Genomic DNA, 21,920 nt, shown 5'->3' with positions numbered 1-21,920 from the left:
ATATTGTTTAAAAACAAATGCAGAAGTTTGCCATGAGGCAAATGGAAGTTGGGCATCTTTGCCTTCCAGAGCTGGTAACTCCAGCTTTCGCTGAGATTAACAAAAATCTACAAAGTATCTCCTCAAAACGAATGGTGAGTAACCTTTTACTGCAAGACACCAGCACGAACGTGTCTCATTGATGCTGAAAGAATATCTCATTTCTCTCACTCCTCTTGAATGAAAATTCAAATTCCAGTTAATAACATTTCTTATTCAAACACTTTTTACATTTATTTCTTCACAAGTATGACTCACCCATTGTCCTGTAACGCTGATCATAACAGGTGTTTCCTCTATTTATTAAAGGATTGCTCGTAGAAGCAAATATTCCATAAGTGGCATGTTGTGAAAAGTTAATAGAACCGGTTTCAGGCTGAAAGAATCACAGAAACTTCAAATGTAAGGAGTTATTTTAAGTATTTGCGAGCTGTCCTTTTAGCTGCCTAATAAAATAGATTTCTTCATTTGAGCACTTGGGAAAGTGAATGGATTTTAGCTGCTAGGCAAGAAGATGGGGAAGTAAATACAGAGATTTGGGAGATAAACACGTTTTTAGTGGAATGAAGCAGGGCAAACATGATTTAAAACTTACATATGGGTGATCATATCATTTTAAAAATCAGGTTGCTGAATCTCAACTCACATTTTATTTTTGGAGTTAAGATTCTTTAAGATTTGTTTTCCCATCAGAAATCTCTGGAACTGGACCAGGAAGAGGGACTAGCCAGAATCAGAGCTCTTTAACAAGACTTTATAGATTTGGCTGATAAGGACAGACAAAGGGAATTCAGGGGGGATTGCGGGGGACTGATAAAGGAGATTAAATTACACCATTTGACTTCTTCTGAACTCTGTTGAAATGTGTTCGCTCTTTAGTGTTACCATATTTACCAGCCAGCTCACAGGGTGAAGTTAGATAAAAGTGGGCCAGAGAAGCATATGACATCAGGATTTTCACACCAACACCTGAATCAAAAGGATTTAAGAGGCTACTGATGATGCTTAAAAGATCACTTCGCATTGTCTGGAAAATTTGTTTACCTGCTGTGTCGTTTCAGTTGACAAAACCTATCTAGAGGATCAGGGCTGCTGTATTTGGAAACAAAAGGGGCAAAGGAGGAAGAAATGTGCTCCAGTTTACATTCTGGAAGTGAATGAGCTCATTGCAGGAAGAACTGGATCAGTTCACAGCAAAGCTGGGCTGAAGGTTAGCTGTATCAGTTGGAGATTTTATTTAAACCTATGGAGATCATATAGGTGGTTAAACCAGTGGATTATAAGGACTCAATAGTGTCGCCTCTAGCTGATTACAGCAGGGAAGCTACTGAACTCCCTAATTCATGATAAGAACTATTAAATGCAAGATTGGAATAGAGATGATCAAACTTTGCTTTTTTTAATGTAGCAGCGCACTGTTCCTATCATTCTAATGATTAAATCATTAATATATTAGTGACTAAGTTTCATTGATGACCACCTTGGGTTTGCAGAACGAAGAAAGAACAGTTTGTTTCATTTGGCAATACTTCTGTCAACTCTTTTCAAGTAATTGTCCTTGAGTACTCATTCAGCACAGATTTGTGCAAGCTATGGCAGACAGCCTATGTCAGAAAGTCTTCAAAGTCTGTCTAATTCAAGTACTCTGTCTAGAAAGGCATTGCTTTCGAGTACTCAAAATTTACTTGTTCAGTTCCTTATGTTGGCAGGCACAGAGTCTAAAATACACAATACTTTTCTGTCTGTAATTATTAACAGAAAATGTTAGGCACCTCGCTCCATCATCTGTAACACCTGAATGACTACAAACACTTGTCATGCACTAAACAGAGAAAGGGACTTCAGGAACCTGAAGTCCTAAACTGAGACTACCCGAAAGCTCTTTTTAAAAGATTTTAGATTTCTGTGGCTTTAAGACAAGAAACACATGCAAGGCCCTTGTTTAAAAAGAATAACTAAAAAAAAAAGTCCCGACTACTAGAATTTGGACATTTGGTTAAATATTGTTGGTTCCATATAAGCTTTATGCAGAAATTGACTTTTTATAGTGGAAATGTTTGACTTCTCAGACAAGATCTAGAATTAGTTGGTTCTACTAATGATCGATGTCACTTAAGATGTAGCAAGAGTTTCCAAGGAGACAGAATTCATTCAACTGCTTTACTGCAAGTTAGACCATGCTGGCCAAGGCAGACAACACAAACTTGGTGCCAAATAATCCTCAAAAAGATCAGCAATACATCCATTTAAGAGGGCGGTAATACAGTGCCCGATAGAACTCCTCTTACTACATCAGTTGTTCTCCGATTTGTGAGAAAGTGTGGGATATTAATGGTTGTATTCAATCATCTTGCTTCTACGTATCATGTTAACTTTATAAAAAATAGAATGTCTACACTATTCTATTCTGCATTTGGGGGAGAGGTGCATCTCACCAGTTCAAGTTTCAGCATTAAGAGAAGAATAATTTGCTTTATTGAATGTACGTACTCTTGCTAGATATCTACATAGAGCCACCACCGTTAACTGAAACTAACTAGTAAACCTTGCATGGGCAGTCAAAGTGCTAACTGGGACTTGATTATTTGTAGCTCAAGGCTAGCCTTATGAGGCTCTAAGCACTTTATGATCCAAATAACTAAATTCAAACTTAAATCTCTTCTTTCTTCTTTAATGTAACTAAGATATTTGTGCACTGCAGACACGGGAAAACTCAGACTCTCCCTCTTGCTAATACAATATTGTTTTGCACATCTAAATGGCAAGCTGCCAATTAGGGAAGTACATGTGCTGCAATGCAAAGGAAAATAAGTAGATATGTCTGTATGTATTAACTACAAGTCAGAGTATTGTCTAGTGCAGCTGGAGTGAAAAACACTCCAAAAAAACCTAATTACAACTCCAGTCTTTATTATTATAAGCAAAAGCTTTTGTGAGCTACATTCCTCACTACATCTTATTTCTTGTTTTTACTTTGTTTCTCTTCTTCCACTGATTCAAACTCTTGAAAATAAAATTGTGCCAAAGCTATTGAAACATCAGCAAAAAATGTTACAGTGAAGCAATTTATTGAACTATAGAAGAAAGAACAAAATCCTCTTGATTCATTCCATTACCTTTTGCTTTTTTTATTCATATGCAGAACACGATTTCAACGTAGACGCTGGAATGTCATTAAAATATCTAATAAACAAAACCTATTCGTGTTGATTGAAATATTTTTATAAAGCTTCGTTTTCCTCTTTTTGGGGAAGGAAAGAGCAAGTTACTGGCGAAGCCAGCAGGAGACCCAGGCTCATCTGGGCGCCTGTTCCAGATTCAGGATGATGAAACTCCTCTTTGCTTATTACCTGACTTTCAGTGTGCAAGAAGATATATTAAGATTATTTTCCCTTTATTCATTCTACTGTAAAACAAAGCAAGTTGAGACTGTTTTGGACACTCCTATACGGTAACAAAAAAACTAAGCAATTCTATAGCCTTTCTAGACAGAGTACTTGACTATAGACTACATAGAGTTGTATTTCACCCTCAACACCTGGCAGCAGTAACCTAGATCATAATACTGATGAAAACATATGAAGCTAACAAAACTAAAAAAACCAAGTAAGTATCTTGATCATCTACAAGATCACCATATTTGTTAAGCCTGCTAAGATAAAAATGTAACTGTAATTATATGTTATTAATCCTTCTCTCTAGTTAAGAATGAGAGACTTGGCATGACTAAATTGGGTGGGCTTTGTAATCTGCTCATGACTGTGCTGCATTCGCTCCTCATAAAATGCTTGGCATCTTCTGGTGCCACACTACTCAACATAAGCTGCTTTTCTGTAATCCATACAGCACTTCTGTACAGGACCACTGCCATTTTGCATTTGCAAAAGCAACTATATGAAGTGATAGAACCTTCAGAAATGGAAAAAATGTGTCCTACTTTTAACTTAACAGAAAGTGGCATTTCATCTTATAGCCTTGCCGGTGCACTTGTTCGTAATGTGATGTGTCATGTAGGTTGAAGTCATTTGCCTCAAGGATCAAGTGCCGCTTCTCACCAAAAATGTAAGAAGATTTCACTTCATGTTCGCTTCCTAATTCACAAGTAGCGCAGGTTTTGAATATCAGCTTTTCTGTCAAGCTAGAAGGTGGTGATTCATGAAGTTAAACTTCATGTGTGGTTGTAACATTTTTAAAGACAACTCCTGTGGAAAACATTTCTAAGGATTAAAAGGGAATTTATAGTCAAAACCAGAAACATTGGCTCCAAAATAGCTGTTTCCCATTCAGCAGCAAATAGACTATTTTAGACAGATCTCTTCATTCTTCCTAAATTTCACTGAAATTTGGTGCAGAACAGAATTGGTTTTAGTGCAGAACAGAACTAGTTTTGAACGCAGTGTTTTGTGGGCTGGAAAAAGTAAGTTTTCTGCTTACCTGTGGTCATGAAATATTTATCAGTTTGCCAGTTAAAAAAATAGCAGTGAATGGTACATAGTGACTCATATCTATATGTGAAGGTCTTCAAACAAATTAGCAATCTAACATTCAGTGGTCACATGTATTCAACATATTGAGTCATCTTACTTTCTCTCGCCCTCATACAAGCAGAATAACGACAGTTATTCAGCACTTAATAGAATGGATCAGAACTACCTCAAAGTTGCTTGGTGTAATTAACCACCCAAGACAGAACTAAGTGCCAAGCTTGTGGGGAACTTCTGCAAGAAATCCTATGTGCAGCAGTACTTACTGCATAATTTCTAGTAAAAAAGCTGGTCATCCATTTTGGGCAAACACAATGACTTATGCAAACTTTTCAAATTAAATATCCAGAAACGCCAGTAAATATAACATAAAAATTGCCCTAACCAGTCCTCCAGAGAAAGCAGTTAATTTTAACAACAGAACTATATCATCACAGAACCTAATCCACTTTTTAGGTATTTTGAAAAATTGCAGCTGTTAAGAGGTATGCAAATTCTTTCAGGGGATGTGAAGGATGACTTTTGGACTTTGATTAGTGTAATTTCAAGGGGAAGAGGAAAAGGAATGATAGAGTTGGCTCCGTATTAATATAATTCTTTTACTGCCAGAAGATTCTACCGTCACAACATAGACAATACTTGGAACAAACCAGAGAAAGTAAAGATGATCTCAGCCTCTACTTATGATCAGAGACAAGCAAATGCGTAGTTGGCAAAGGACACTCGATAACCTTTTCTGGGGTCTTTAAAACCTTCATCACCGTATTATGGATAACAAGGCTTAGAGATGCTACTCTTGCTGAAAAGCATCTTCAACAATTATTAAAATTATGGCAGTTACAGGACTGTGCTGTTTGTATGTCAGGCATTGCAGGGGACTTCTCACTGAGAAAACCTCCAGGTTTACAGGAATTTGGCAGAACAGCCCAGCTATAAGCACGGTCTTCACCTGCCATTTGATATCTGTTTAAGAGGGCTAGGTACGTGCTTAGGAAAACAAAAAAATGGGGAATGCTTGAGAGGATCATTAATGATTGATCTGTTCGAGGTGTGAAATGAAGAAAAAATTCTAGCAAGTACAAAACTGGTGTGTATTTTTGAGCTATCTTAATACTTAAGACAAATCCCTTAAAAGAAATTTCTCACTGTGAATCGTGTACTGGACTTGCTTTTCTTGTCTTTTAACACTAGAAAGTTGCCTCAGAAGATAAAAAATGATAGCTGTTTATTAGAGTATCATAAAAATGAATATTGTCCAACAAATGATATAATTATTTCTTTCCGAAGACAAAACCCCATAAAATTAGAAAGGTTTCTATGATTAAGAGAGAACAATGCAAATATTTAACAAATATATATCTTCCTCTATCAAGCGCAAGCCAAGCATATGACACTGTGCTTAAGATTAAAAGGTGGAGATTAACTAAAATTTCTTCTGGCCTCAAATTCGATTTAATAGGCGTTTCATGAAGGTTAGACGTCTCCAGGGGATTTTTTTAGGGAAAAAAAAAGTCAGTATAACTTGAATACATTCTACTTTTTTATATACTTCAAATCATTCTAGTAATCTAGGTGTTTGTTTGGTTTTGTTGGGTTTTGGTTGGTTGGTTGGTTGGTTGGTTTTTATTACATGGATTTTTATACAAGCTTCTGTATGCATTTTAAGGTAGAAGGACCAGTATAAGAGTTTTAAAGAAATAATCACTAAAAAGATACATAATTATGTATTTAAGAGGAAAAAAGTTATTAACAGTAAATCAAATAAAGCAACAAAAGGAATACAGGGCAGGTCTTAGTTCACTAAGAACTACTTGTGTTTGCAGAAAGAAATTTTGTCTACAGCCATAGAACTCTTCAGTAATGTCAGAACTCAGTGTCATGAGGTACACGGTTTTTGAATAATACAGAATCATTCAAAGCTTTTTTTCCTATTTAAAATACTTAAAATGAACTGTTTAAACCACTTCAATGAGCGAACATCACTACTATAGTATGTGCAGTGGCAGTGACATTTGCCAGGGTGTGCGCTGTTCTGCCACCATCATCGGAGCGACATGGAACAGAACCAGAGGCCAAATTCTTTCAACAATTCAAGACTCAGTTTACAAAAACGTCTGCCCCATAAGTTTTTGGTTGTCACCTTTTTGACTTAATTGCAGAGAAAGAGCAGAATTAAATTCTGCAAGTTAAGCAAGATGGAGAAGAACCGTTGAAAAGTATTTCATGTCCTATCTTGAAGGCATGGAGCATTTACATGGTAATGTCTATATGTGCTAATTTAATTAGTAAAATGAAGGTATTCTATACTCTACTACCCAGAGCAAGACTCACTACGTGCACCAAAATATTACTTGGCGCACTGCAAAGAAAATTATTTATTCAAAATTTCTTGTTGAAGTGTCTGATTAATGTACTCATGAAACAAGTTTCCATACCAGTCCCACTTGCTGTGTTAACTTTACTGAAGGAAGAAGTATCGTACAGAGCTTGGCAAAAAAAAAAAAAAAAAAAAAAAAAAAGGGTCAAAAAAAAGGGTCAAAAAAAAAAAAAGGGTCAAAATCCCTTCTTGTATCATCAATGAAGGCTTCTACTACATCTGTGTCAAGTATACAAGCTAATAAAAGATGAGAAATTAAAAAAAAAAAAAAATAAAAGTGCTGGCTAATTACAACAACAGCAAACAAAAAAGCCAAACCAAACAAAAAACAAACCAACCCACCACAGTGGAAGAGGAAAATATTGTTGACCCTTACCCTGTCTTCCTAGATGCTTTACTATAAACACAAAAAAATCCACTTATTTAACAGGTCACGTTATGTTTAGGTTACCTTGGAGAAATAATGCTCCTGGACAGAAGCAAACCAAGGTAGTTATAAAAACCTTTATGAAAACTTTTAAGCAAACAAACAAAAAACCAGTTTCATCATCACATATTCCCATCTCTTGGCTTTTCAATAAAATACAGGAAGTTGTGTTTAAAGGAGTAAGAACATCATACACGTTGATTTGACGAGTCTGAGCTTAAAATAGGGCCTCAAGACATAACAGCAGCAGGCGTTCCCTTACTGGGCTGTCAAAAAAAGATGCAACTTCTTACTACATGAGTACTGCCTCCTCCGATTGACTGTGGTTCGTGTAAGTTTGAGTCTCTGATGGCTGAAATGGGTATCGCAAGAAATTTTACTTCTGTTCTTAAATCATTGTTGTATGTAAAGCAAAAGTCTTTCCTTTCAGAATCAGCATTTGGAATAATGGCATTTCTCTCTCATCTTTTTTGACACTACAACTGACTGTCACAGTAGAGAGAGCACAGCGAAGCCTCCCAGGGCATTGCCCCTCCTTGTCAACCCATTCTTGGTTGTATGACAGAGGGAGAGACTTCAGAGAGCCAGAAGCCTGTGTCGGCCACTTTACACAAAAATAATAATTTTGAAAAAAATCTTTTAACGTTAGCACATATCTTCCATTTCATATTCTATAATCAAGAAGCCGAGAGTTTAAAACATTTTTAACCGAACCTCTGAAGTGAAAATCTTTGAAAATTAAATGCCTGATCTCATATATCCTGTTGGCAATCCACAGTTTTTATTACCTGCTGGTAGAACAGAACACTTTTTTCTTTTTTTTCGCACTGCTTACTGCCAGCCTGGACTGCTCCTGCACACAGTACAGTGAACTTTCAAAGAGCTGGCCAATATTAGTTGTGGTAAAAGCAACATTGCAGGCAAATTCTTTAGAATCATAATCCATCTCTATGCATCTACTTTCACATGTTCACAGTAATTTACAGTATTTTCACCTATACAGTCGTTATTTTCTTTAGAAGGAAGATGAATGGGAATACCTTCTTAAAATTGTGTGCCAAAATTAGGGGTTTGCTTGAAAGAAATAAGCAGAGCTTCCCAACTTCTCTCAGTTGAAGGGATTTGCAAAACAGTTCCTACCCCAATGTGAAGCAGTATAAGAATAAACCCTTAGAATACTTAAATAATAGTCTGGAATGTAATTAGCAACTTTAATATTTGAACTTGAATGCAAATGCATTTTCCTTCCTTTTTATTCTAGGAAGGTTTCATATAAAGAGCCTACCACTGAATCAGAAATAAACTTCTCTTCGCCCTTGAATAAATTAGACAATCGAAAATATTTTAAAATACTGGGGAAGGAATGCATCAGGTCTAATCACAAATGCACACAAAGAAAAATATGCTCAAAGTAACTGAAAATCCTAGAGGATAAAAAGAAAAATGGTGTTAAAAGGTGTGATATTATCAGGGTACCTACGGTTACTTTGAACCTTACAACTTTAACAGAGTGGGCTTTGGATAATACCCTGTAAAAACCAGCCTTCATCCTTTTGGAAAAAGGCACAAGAATATACTTCCAATGCCACATAAAATAAACGGGAAATCTAGATAATATCCTGGAAACGACTAGTTATCAAGAGAGTTTCATTTGGCAACTATGTACCTATAAGGTTTAAGATAACAGAATTCTGCTAACAATAGCCAGTCCTGTTAGGACTGTAGTTTTTCATATTAGCATCTTTTAGATTAAACTGGGTCTATATCGGTAACCTTATTTTACACTATTCTACTATTTACTAGATTTGTTAATCTCTCTGTGTTTCATTAACCTCCATGTACCAGTACACAAAATACCAGTAGTGTATAATCCAACAATTCGGAGAATTCAAACTGCCCACTGATGGATCACCTTTCTTTCTAAAAGAAGTACCCTAAACATGAAAATTTCTTCCTTAGTTATGTGAAATACACATCAAAAGCTGAATACAAAGTTTAGGCTTCATAGGTAAAATTCTCTTTGGGATATGCAACTGAAGATACTCAAATTTTTTGTTAAAGAGACTTGTATATTGTTTTATTTTTAATCAGAGAAATTTGTAACCCTAGATTTATCACGTGCAGCGTATAAACTCCTGATTTTCAAGGGTCCCAAATAAGTGAAAAATTCACACAATTTTCTTCAAAGCTTTGCTGTGTAACGTGACTTCTGTTTGTAGTACAGAAAATGCACCTTGTGCGCTGTAAGGGTCTCTCAGGAACCGACTAGTTATTACATTTCTGAGCTAGCAAAAAAACTCGACGTAATAACTTACAGTTACCCTGAAAGAAGACCTTCGTCAGTTGTCTTTCTGACTTTTTCCTATTACAATAGTCATTTGAAGTGACATCCGAGATATTTATTTGCAGTAAGAACCCAAGCACTTGTGTCAAGTAGCACCATTTTCCATAAACTGTCGCATTTAAGAGCTGTAAGTCTAGCTGGATACTGGTGCGCATGATTCAATGGGACAGAGCTCAGTACTCAGCAGGGCAGGGAAATGCATTTAGAAAATAACAGAAGTCCAGTTATGAACTATGAAAATATATAATCTGATTGAGTTAAACAGAAAAGGCCTGCGCTTGAAGTTAGGTAGAAATGCTCAAATCTCTCATTTAATCAGTGAACGATAAAAGTGTATCTGACGGTAAACGTTTTAACCTGACAAGGTATTGTAAATACTGTTTCTTCTCTTTGGATATAGTCTCTTGCTTTCATAGTGCTACCTACAGTCAGTGGAAAAAATAAACAAAGTTATGGGATACAATGTCAGGATATCTTCTTTGAATTTACTGAATTCCTTCCAAAATGCCTTATGGACAGACTATTTAGTATGCATCGCCACGCTCCTGTACAGCAACGGCTGTTAATCCTCTAAAATGTACAGAAAAGGAAAAACATTAGCTCTACAAACAGAGTTATTTTGGCCTATCTTGTCATTTTTAGTAGATAAGCTGCAGAGCGTTCTACAGGGGAAGAAAAAAATAGTAGTTAACTGTAAATTAAACAGGTAAAGCGGGAATTTACTGTCTCGTGTATCTAAGAATCAGTGAAACAAATTCACTTTTCAAGGCGACCACTAAGACGACATGCAGTCTATATTACACAGTCATGTCATATAGTCGACATGCCCATGATGAACCCATGATTCAACAAGCTCAGACTTAAGGTCCAGCACAAACCAGGACTTAAATGTGCTTTCCACTGCTTCTGAATTCTGCATTCAGTCATTGCTGTTCCCCAGGAAAACAACCACCCCCTCCTAACCACCTCTTCCTATTTCGCCCCCTTCAACCTACCTCCCTTGTAGCCCAAAAACCAAAGGCAGTCATAAGTATGGCAGGCAAGGGCAAGACTGAATTTTTGTCATCGCAATGTGGAGTTACTGAAATGATCTTAACAGCTCAGTGAGATAAATAGCACTGCTCTGGTTTTACACTGGTACAGAAGAGACGAGGATCTACCTCCTCTTTTGCTGCTTAGCTGATTTTAACAAGAGGATCTGAGGAGGGGGAGGAAGGGCTTTCCAACTACTTTCTGAAAAGGTATCTTTGAAGGGAAAATACTATCTTCAGAAAAGAAGAAAATGAAAAGCTTTTCCTCAAGTTTCCTTTCATTTCTTATCTTCCTAAAATATATATATACAGTTTGTTCCAGGAAATGTCTGAAATGCTTTCTGGTAGCTTTTAAGTAAACACGAAAACCTCCTTTTGAGTTCAAAGAGTTTCAAATAATGATGGGGGAAGAGTTTTTGGTCTATAACACAGATGTAAACAAAGGTCAGGAATCACTCTCAATAACTAAAATGCATTATCGTTACTTTTGGACTTTTAGACTGCTATCGCATAACCGAATTAGACTTGAGCAAAGCTCTAATGCGTTTCTACAGCAATCTTTTCCTGTATGCTAAACCCAACAGACCTCAGCTACATTTCTCAGCTAGGAGCTAATGTTTCTGGGTACATGTTACTGTTGCAGTTTCATTTGTCAGTAAAGCCTTATTTACTTGCTTCCTGTTATTAATTATGGGAAACAGGATCTCTTCAAACTGCAGGAGAGGTTCTTTTAACTCCTGTCTAGACTTTTCAAGACAAATATTGATGAGCCCTTTAATGTTTGTGCAGAGACACAAACTGAGCAAAAAAACATCGTTACCTCAAACAGCTTAAGACTCCTTATCACACATTCACAAAAGAAAAGAAATCCTTTCAATCACTCGGGTTCCCATCCTTATTGTTAGTCACCGAAGTTAGGTTTTCTTTCATAGTTGGATACTTTCTTCATCTGTCACACTGATTAATTAACAGCTCACAGTATGAGCCCCGAGCTTAAATAGCCTACTGAAATGAAGAGGAGAGATCAACATTAATATTCCATAAAAAGCTGAAGACGAAAAATACTTTCTTTAGTATGAAGAGATCTGTCCTCTAATAAGAAAAAAATCAACGAATTTCTGTTCGGTTACATTACACAAGGAGATGAAAGCACAAGGCCTGAGAAGGAAGATTGCAGCAGAGGATTAGGACAAAAGTTAGAGATTACTTGAAATGTTTTAAATTAAGCTGTTGATTGGAAAGAACCAGGTCTTGAACGCCAGCGAAATAGCTTTCATCGCTGTTTAAAAAAGCCAGTTTATCAACACACAATAAACAAGTCTATAAACACAGTTACCATTGGCTGTACAGGTACATGGGGGAAAGGCATGCAATTACATCAAATGGAGAGCTGCTAAAACCTTAAACCTAAGGCTGTGCTTAGCCGAAACATTGGTAGTTTCTCCCCCCACACACCCCTTTCCCGAACTGTTACAGTCCAGCAATTATTTCAAGAGTTTAACTTTCAACAGCTACGAGCTCTCCCCCTTTTCTAAGCCCCTCCAGTACTGCTGAGTGGACAAAAATTACAGATGCAAGAGAAGCTGACAAATGAGCGCAAGGCCCCTCCTCTCCAGTGCCTCGACAGCCGGAGCTCCTGCCAAAACATGCCTGAAAGCTACTGGGGAGACAAAGACACAAAGATTCCATTTTCTCAGGGAAAAGAGATTTCATGTAGAAACTACCAGGGAGAAGAATAGCATGCTAGCACGTGTGTTGTTTCAAAAGCAGAGCAGGAACGAACGTTTCAAGAAAAAAATGGAATCATATTTGATTATTCAGTAAGCTCAACAAATGCCGTTTAACATATGGCTCTTTTTAAACTGCGAAGTGCTACAAGGGGTGGGAGGGAGGAAGCTTCCATAAAGCTGGAAGAAACATTTTCAGTCGTAGAGAACCTTCAGTTCAACACGATCCATGCTAAGAGTTCACCACTGTTGCTCTAAATCATCTCCTGATAATGCTGTAGTACGCATGCAACCAAAGCAAAGTAAACCCAGCTTTTTCAGCTCAAATCTGTTTGAATGTGTTTACTATTAGAAGATTCTTCCCCCAGGGTGTCATTAATAAAGTTGCAATGAGTTTAAAACCCTGGCACCTAAGCACTTCCAAGTTTGAAGCTTTTCAGAGCAAGTTTACTACTTTTGGCTTGTTATGTTATCGTGACTGGCACCCATCACTGAGCTGGAACGGGTCTGCCTGTGAGAGCAGGGAGAGCAGGAGCGAGGTGAATGCAGGCGAGCAAAGTGGAAGGAAAAGCAAGAACATGATTTCTCTTTGCAACTGGTCAGAAAATCGGGAAAAAGTGAAACTGATTGTGGAAAGATTTGAGACGATCCAAGTTTCTCATTAATTTAAAAATAAAAAAGGATATTTACAACAACAGCATATAAGATTAAAAAATATGAGCTATTTAGAGTGATTGCAATCCCTTGGGACTCAGTGGCAAAAGTAGCTGCTGTTAAAAATAACATGAGCTCCCACCAGACTGGGAATTGGGAAGTAGAGGTGTAAAGCGGAGGCTTAGTCATCAGTAAGGTTTTCAAAACGCTCATCAATATACAGCATTCTTACAAACTCTCTCCTTTATAATAGCCCTTTTTTCTCTTATGTGAGGCTGTTTCCACGTACGTGGTGGCAGAGCCACTCTAATTCAGCCAAAGTCTTTCAGCAGAAACACTAATGCAGTATAAAAGACATAAGAAACATTACGTAACAAAAATACTAAAAATGTGATCGATGCCCTGAATTAACAGTTTTGCAATTGAGGATAAAACACAAGTGCCGAGAGCTCTCTCTCGAGGAGGAGAGCACGGCGGGGAGGCAGAGCAGCGAGGCAGCTCCCCAGGCCACGGCACGGGTCTCCCTCCGAGCACACGTGCTGCCTCCCAGCCCTCGCCCTTCCCTTCTGTCTGCTCCTGGAGCCTGCTCGGATGATGGGCTTCAGAAAGAAAGGGCTGGCAATCCTTTGAGTAACTACTAAAAGCACGTCAGGAGATCAACACTGATCGTCACTATACGGGGATTGGGGTAGTCAAGAGCAATATAAGAAAAAACCCAAAGAATGTGCTGAGAAACAACCTTGTTCTCCTTATTACATCTGATGTGAAGGACAGGGAACACAAGAACATTGAATATTATACATTCAGTTACAAGTTTACTTTTTCATTAAATTTATATTTCATTAAATTTCTTCACCTTCCTTTGTCTGATCCCACTATCCTCCTACTTGCTAAGACTAAACATTTTTTAAGTCTTCATAGCCAGACAGTATCTAAATGCTTTTTGCTCTTTTTAGGTGTTTTACCATGCAGCTATCGCTCAGCCTCTCCTCATCTCATGTTCCTGCTGCCACAAAATCCTCTCATCTGCTCTGATAAAAGGCCATCCTCCTCATGCACAGCTATCCCCATTTGGTCTCCATTCTCAACCAGACCAAACCGCTATCACATTTTTGTTTTGTTAGCATAAAGGGATACTAAATGTTGGCTCACTACAGAGATGTGAAAAAAGTCCACATCTACCAATTTGATCCTCTTACTGATACTTTTTTTTTTCTTCCAATTTTTATAAAGTGAATCCCAACCTTCTCCTGTACTCCATCCATAGAAAGCAGAACTGCTGCACTTCAACACATAGATCAAGAGTGATTTGATTGTCTGATTTCCAGAAACACTGCAAGAGAAGACTTAGTTCTGGAATCAAACTCTGGAAGGACTAACAGTACAGCTATATTTAAAAATAATAATAATAAAAAAATAAAAGGTCTGCAGTTACTGACTAGGTGATAGATACAGAGCAGAGAATGAAATAAGAAACAGGATTTGTGAGTAAAGAGTTACAAACATGCTTTCTCTTATACAGCTGGTAAACTCATTCTTCAGGCTAACATTACAAAGCAATCTTTTGAGAGAAAACTCAAGTCATATCAGATTATAGAAGTTGAAAAATATTGTCACTTTATTTCACATATATAGTGGCCTGTTCCCTCACTCAGCTAAAACTATCCCTATTTGAATGCTTTTAAAGATTACTTCAAGATCAAACCCTAGAATTATTTCAACCTATAAAAGCTCTTGAAAGTCAAAATGAAATCTTGCATCTTTGTCTAATGCCTGTCGTTGCAACCAACTACATTTTAATGACCGCATGTCCAGGCACCAGATTTGAAAAGGAAGGAGACTTATGTTTTAGTTGGCACGGGTACAGCATAGGTCTTTAGCATTAAATTTATTAGCGTTAATGGACATTATGTAATTAAAGCCCTGTGCTTTAATTCCCTGAGGGATGTCAGGGTTTTTTTTTTCATGTCCTATAAAACAGACAAATAACAAATGTGAGATTTTTCAAAGCTATTCGAAGAATTCAAATTTACATGTTCCTCTATTAATCATAATGGAGAAGGTATAGCTGAAGGAAAGAAGCCAGAGAGTCGTGGTCAATGGGGCAGAGTCTAGTTGAGGCCTGTATCTAGTGGAGTCCTTCAAGGGTTGGTACTAGGACCAGTATTATTCAATATATTCATCAATGACTTGGATGAGGGAATTGAGTGCACTATCAACAAGTTTGCTGATGATAGCAAACTGGGAAGAGTGGCTGACACACCAGAGGCTGTGCTGCCATCCAGAGACCTGGACAGGCTGCAGAGTTGAGCGGGGAGAAATTTAATGAGATATAACAAGATAAAGTGTAGAGTCTTGCATCTGGGCAGGAACAACCCCAGGTTCCAGTGTAAGTTGGGGAATGACCTATTAGAGAGCAGTGTAGGGGAAAGGGACCTGGGGGTCCTGGTGGACAGCAGGATGACCATGAGCCAGCACAGTGCCCTTGCGGCCAAGAAGGCCAATGGCATCCTGGGGTGGATTAGAAGGGGGGTGGTTAGTAGGTCGAGAGAGGTTCTCCTTCCCCTCTACTCTGCCCTGGTGAGACCTCATCTGGAATATTGTGTCCAGTTCTGGGCCCCTCAGTTCCAGAAGGACAGGGAACTGCTGGAGAGAGTCCAGCGCAGGGCAACGAAGATGATGAAGGGAGTGGAGCATCTCCCTTATGAGGAAAGGCTGAGGGAGCTGGGTCTTTTTAGCTTGGAGAAGAGGAGACTGAGGGGTGACCTCATCAATGTTTATAAATATATAAAGAGTGAGTGTCAGGAGGATGGAGCCAGGCTCTTCTCGGTGACAACCAATGATAGGACAAGGGACAATGGGTACAAACTGCAACACAGGAGGTTCCACTTAAATATGAGAAGAAATTTCTTCACAGTGAGGGTGACAGAGCCTGGAACAGGCTGCCCAGGGAGGTTGTGGAGTCTCCTTGAGATATTCAAAACCCGCCTGGACACCTTCCTGTGCAGCCTCATCTAGATCTTCCTGCTTTGGCAGGGGGATTGGACTAGATGATCTTTTGAGGTCCCTTCCAATTCCTAACATTCTGTGATTCTGTGTGAATGAGATGGACCCGAAATTCTCAAAATGTCTTCCATGAAACTGCATGAAAATTACAACTACGGATCATTCTTTTTAAGCATATGTTGTGTAATTACAGTATTTTGCAGACCAAGAGTTCTTTGAAAAGTAATCATTAGACCACTGAATAGTATAGATTTGAAAATATTTCTTTTTAGATTGAATATACCATACTTACTCGGTACTAAGCTTATTCAGATGAATACTTTTTAATAAAGTGGTTTTAAAACAAGGGGCTCAAATATTTGTTACTTGAGCCCTGGCATTTTCAATCTCAACTGCCAAGAATTTCGAAGGCTTTGGGAATCCCATCACCTAACTCACTGCACCTCAGGGACAGGGCATGGTCATTTATGTAGTTCCTCGAGTGCCTTTGGACATTGCAGGCTAAGGATGGAACAATTTTGAGAGCTATTGAAAAACTGCAGGATTTTTGCAGATTTCATCAGGATTGATGCATGGTACCAATAGGGAACAAACTATTACCTAAGACTCATATTTGGGTAATTAAATGGGATTGTTTTTCTTTAAGACAGAAAATTAGTTCAAAGCTACACTACAGAAAGAGACTGATGCACACAGGTTTAATATTTGAGTTTTCAGGGAAGGATCTTATCAACACTTATCTGCAGCACTGAAAGTAAGCCTAGAGCTCATTTTCTGGCAAATTTTTATTGTTTTATATGTCTGAATAATCTCACAAGAACAGCAAACCAGAACGGCATGAAACAAAATACCACAGACATATGTATTTATGAAGTTTAAATTATTGAAAATATAAGGCTTATTCACAGTATTGTGTCTCAGTTTAATATTCTGAATAATCTAATTGCACTCAGAGCTAGCTTGAAGTACAACATATTTCACCTGAAAAATCCAAATGAAAGAATTAGTACAAAACCACTCAGACCTCTACAGTGACAGTAGCAATTTTTCCTTGGGTAATGTCAAGACCAATTATTGGCTGATCTACTGAGCATATACGAAGCTATGACACAAAATCTTTTATTTCTTTGTCTTCTAGACAAATCACCACAGAGCTGCAGACCAGCAAATGAAGTGAACGGAGGGCAATTTGACCAACATCTTCTGTGTCGGTTACCCAGAAGTCGACGAAACATGTTATCGGGTCTCCAAGGTACCTCCCAGACATTAGCTGGTTGTGCCATACAATTAGTAATTGATTAAAATAAGCTGGTTTATTCGATTACATTAAGATGTCTGCAATGCTGAAAGCTATTACCTTCTACAGAAGAGTATACCTTCCCAAATTATGTTGCTTATTAGCACTTCATTAACAATGTGCCACCTCAGCCAAATGATCAGGCAGCACAGTGGTCTTAGGTACAAGGAAAAGATCATTATGAAACTCCGCCTGCCTCATTTGGGCAAATCAAATAAGTATATCCGAACCACAGATTGCACAGAAATATTTGAACGGTAGTTTTCAACTCAGGTTTTTTGTGTCTTTCATGCCAAGCCCATAAGCCTTCTTCAGAATAAACACCACCACAGTGTAGAGACTGAACTAAACAGATGAGTTTTTAAATGGCTAAGCATTTTTATTTTCCTAAGAACAGGACCTCAGGTAAATGATGCCTCCTAATACAGCACATGAAAATCTCAATTATAGAAATCATTATTCTAGGCACTATGTGCCATTTTAGACTCCCAGCAGGATGTTTTTCATCTCATCAAGAGTTTCCAAGGCTATTTAGTGTTTCTGTATAAGCAAAACATATTTAAAGGCGCCCAAAAAGATCTGCTAATTAAAAAACCCTAGTCAAGTGGTCAGACAGACTGGAACTTGAGGATTATAGGTAAGAGGGATGAAATGAAGGCTTGGAAACTATAATTTCTCTTTCTGTGGTAGCAACAGAAGCAGTTGTTATAGACTGGGCAAATTAAAGATGTGGCTGACTAAGCCAGCAGTCTGGAAACAAGACATTGCAAAAACATAACAGCAAGTCATCTGCACCTCACTTTTAAAAAGGCAGAAGTGCTGACCGTTTCTTTTTTTCCTCTCTCTTCCTGTTATTCTTATCCGTCACAAATATCCTCCAGCTGGTACCCTTCCAGCCCTTGCTCACCAGTTCTAATTTCCCACCCCCATCTTGGGGAGTTAACAGCAATTCCCAGGACTGGGGACAAGTGCTCCGTAGTGGGAGCTGTCAGCAAACAAGAAAGGACGCTTCTAAAAGAAGAGCAGGTGAAACAACAGAGTTGCAGAGTTCTACTTTTTTTTCTTTTTTTTTGTGGAGGGGAGGCATTTGGGAGTTGTTCCTCAACCGTGTAAAAACAATCTTCCCATACTGAACAATATTTACTATTCCTTGAAAGCAGTTTCATCGGCCCAGTAAAATCAGTATCCAGATACAGAAAGTTTGTCAATTAAAAACCAGAGAGAGGGCCACCACATTTTTCAGATACATTAGTTAGGTGTCTTGTAATTGACTATTTTCAGACAAAAAACTTTTCAGTTTCTAGTCTGTTTCCTCTGAACCTTTTTACAATAAGCTAAAAATCACCGTGCCATGAACTGAGGCTATATATTGTTTTCTATATCGGATGTGATGAAGGATCTACCAATTGTTGCAAAAATAAGTTATTAAAAACCCAAACAACAACAAACCACACCACCGCCCTGCAAAACAACCCTGTGTCTTCTTTGACAGCAGGTATGGACTTCCTATTAGGAGTAGAAGAAACATTAGTTGCTTTGCTTAGACAGCTTTTAGGTCAAACAGCATTGCCAACCTAGAATTTGTCTCAATTTATATTAACATAAATCTGTGAACTATTTTTGATCTCAGTTTATACATCAGATGAATGAATATCACCCAATCTATTTCCCCTCTGTTTATTTGTACTCAAAACAAACCCATCATTTCAGATTTGTGGTAGATGCATTTTTTAAGAGCTGCCATTTCAATACTACTCTAACGATGTTAATAACGTTGCTGCATTGAAACATTGCACCCGATTTGAGGCACACTCAAGCTCTTTGAAAGCAATTATTCATTAAACACATTTCAAAAAACGTTTATGAGATTCGTAACAAATCTTTAACAGACACAAAATTGACACAGACAAATTAAGTGCCCCATTTCTTATCAGAAATTTATTTTAGGTGTCATGGGGCCTTTGTCTGATGCCTCTACCTGAAACAAACCAATTGCTATTTTGCATTTTCATACAAGTCTATGAATGAGAGAACAGCAGAAGAATTCTAAAGGTTAAAACCCATATTCAGCACAGTCTCTCCCCACCCCCCCGCACTGTTGGAGTGGGTATTTGAGGAGGTTCTTTACATCCCCTCCCACACAGTTTCTCTGCTGCATAAGCAGAAGCCAGCTGCTGGTTCTTTCAAGTCTAGCAGTTAGTTGACATTTACCACTAGTTTATGGTTTCCATTCTATCCTAGGAAGGAAAAGAGCTAGAAAGTTACTTTTAAAGAGTGAAGATTCAATCTTTGTATATTGAATTCCCCCCAAAGTGGAGGGGCCTGCAGCCAAGGTATTTTGGAGGGGCATAAGGAAAGGACAAAAAGACAATGCTGTGCACCAGCACAGAGAACAGGATCAATGAGTCCTGGCTTTACTGTGACTATTCTTTCCCCTGGAAAACACCCCATTGCAACTCTTGACCAGCAGTGCTGATTTGGCTATTTATTTCCTTTTCAATCTCAGTTTCTAAAAAATCTGTGTACAGCACTGATTACGTTTTTGACTCAAACTTGGCAACATTAGGCACGTATATCTATGATACAGGGATTTGATGGTAGAGATGGGGGAAACGAGAAAGACTAGCACATGCCACAGAAAATGCTTTTCCAGAGCTAGAACATCAAACCCAACTGAAACCTATACAAAGATGTCAGGCCCTGCAAACAACTGCATAGTGCCTCCATATGAAGGATTGCCACTCCAGTTTAACTCCCCGCTCCACGTGCAGCCCTAATCACCAGCTAAGCTCCCCTATAAGCACACTGATACAGGTCTGTTTAAGGGTTGTCTTTCTGAAATGTCTCTTGAAAAGAAATTCAATTAGGAATCTTAAATATAGGAAATTCTTATACTAAAGTACAGCTACAAAATAGTAGTGCCGTGGTCACTATTTCAACACTTTCTAAAATTATTTTCAGATTAATGCGTATTTTGAACTCACAATACAGAAGATATAGTTAGAGATGGCTCTTCTTTTGGGCAAGTTCGTACATGAAGGAATCGGGAAAACAGAGGTGATCTGATAAGCAAAATTGCCTTTCAAATCAGGAAATAAAAAAAGCCACGTAACTGTTAACAGCCCACTAAAACTCTCAGTAAAACTAGGCTCAGAAGTCAGCTGGTAACACTGTGTTTACTTAATGGACTTTTACAGAGCAGAAATCCAGAGTACATAGCCTTTTATCTGATGATATTTGCTAACAAAGAGCTTTAAAAGAGGTAACATTAACAGGATCGCTGTAGATATGAAAAGGAACTCGGAACATGCAGTTACTGGACGGCTCCAGACTTTATCTGATGCGTTTAGGAGCCACAGAAGAAAACCATCCCAAACAGCTCAGTACAGAGAGTGCCAGAAAATACCACGCTGGTTTTTTCTAGATCAGGACATTTGAAGACATCCATGAGAGAATATGATTTCTTTTTCCTAAATCAAGGCTTCCGTGACGGAACATCACAGAGGCAGTTACAAACTCACACTGGCTCCCAACATCTGCAGGAAGTCAGCAGTGCAGCTGTTCACTGCACACATGTTAAACAGCCGCCACTAAGGACTATAAAAGCAGGTCAAAGCAAAACCAAAAAGGACCCAAAATGAAGAATTTCACGTAGACAACTGGAATAAAATGTAGAAACTGCCTTTTCCCCAGGTCAGCCAACGGCAAGCATTAAGAGAAAAAGCAGTCTGCAGCAATCCATACACAAAAGGTTGTGAGCATTACTTCCTTTTATTGTGTATTGCACTTACGGGGCACTAGATTTTTCTAAACAGTATCCAAAGCATACTTTCAAGTCCAGCCAAGAAATATCTGAATGTCACAGCAGCCTTTCAAGAGAAAGTTACAGCCCTGTGAGTTTTTAAAGACCGACCGAAATATTTCAAAGAGATCAAATATACCCCAATTCTACCTCCTCGTGTTCCCTTCAATTAAAAATGAAGAGCATCTATCTGGAAAGAAGAGTCTAATTAAAAATGATATTTTCTAAAGAATGAAGGAGAACAGCACCAATCTTTAAACAAGGTGGAAAACCATCTGGAGGTGTAGGGCAATGTCTGTTTCTTTTTGCAAAGTAATGATTCAGAAGCACACCCAAAAACTTATTTCAGTGATGAACGTTAAAACAAGTACTAAAAATGAGGTGCATCCTATGGGACCATGATGCGACCATCACCTTTCCTTCCACACTGATAGAAGATTTAAAAAAAAAAAAAAAAAAGACATACCTGTGTTCAAGTACATAAAAAATAATCTGCAATATCTTAGCATCCATGCAGAACTTTTTGAAAGACACTTTACTGATTTCAGTTAGAATTTGTTCTTCAAAAGAGATGCCATAATAGTCAACAATAAAATTATGCTAAGGTTTTGCATGGTTTTGTATGAATGGAAGAGAGAGTCAGACTGATTATTTTTTATTATCCCATAAAGAGTCACTTTGGCTTTATGAAGGGGGTTTCTTTTTCCCCATTTTTTGTGTGTGTGTTGTGGT

At 38.1% G+C, this 21,920-nt stretch overlaps 1 long non-coding RNA gene across 1 annotated transcript in view; it reads left to right on the top strand.

The window, feature by feature from the left end:
* Positions 1-21,920, top strand: part of LOC136002586 (uncharacterized) — a 61,229-nt gene that overhangs the window by 14,289 nt on the left and 25,020 nt on the right. Inside the window, exon 2 of the long non-coding RNA XR_010607926.1 lies at positions 17,228-17,341. This is a non-coding gene — a long non-coding RNA (uncharacterized LOC136002586). The remainder of the gene's footprint in view (positions 1-17,227; positions 17,342-21,920) is intronic.

Source organism: Caloenas nicobarica, chromosome Z (genome assembly GCF_036013445.1).
Source record: "Caloenas nicobarica isolate bCalNic1 chromosome Z, bCalNic1.hap1, whole genome shotgun sequence".
Taxonomy (NCBI): Eukaryota; Metazoa; Chordata; class Aves; order Columbiformes; family Columbidae; genus Caloenas; species Caloenas nicobarica.
Note: the sequence above shows the minus strand (reverse complement) of the source record. Positions and strands in the feature narration are given on the sequence as shown.